Source organism: Penaeus monodon, chromosome 24, assembly GCF_015228065.2.
Source record: "Penaeus monodon isolate SGIC_2016 chromosome 24, NSTDA_Pmon_1, whole genome shotgun sequence".
NCBI classification, from domain to species: domain Eukaryota; kingdom Metazoa; phylum Arthropoda; class Malacostraca; order Decapoda; family Penaeidae; genus Penaeus; species Penaeus monodon.
The window spans coordinates 22308461-22308703 of record NC_051409.1 but is presented as its reverse complement, the minus strand read 5'-3'; positions in this window follow the sequence as shown (position 1 = coordinate 22308703).

Here is a 243-nt window from a genome sequence, read left to right as displayed (position 1 = left end):
AAAAAAAAAAAAGTCGATAACAAAAAGGAAATAGAGAATTCTTTCAAAATTCCAAATTATTTAAAAAAAACAATAATAAAAAAAGAAAAAACTTAAATAGAAAAAATAGAAAAAAAGGGTTTGAATGAGGCTTTTCAACCGGTCAAAGGGGGGGAGAAAATGTCATCACTCGACTGACCTGACCTAAAATACGGGGGTCTAAATTTTAAAGTGACCTAACTTTTTTTACGTTTTTTTTACTAT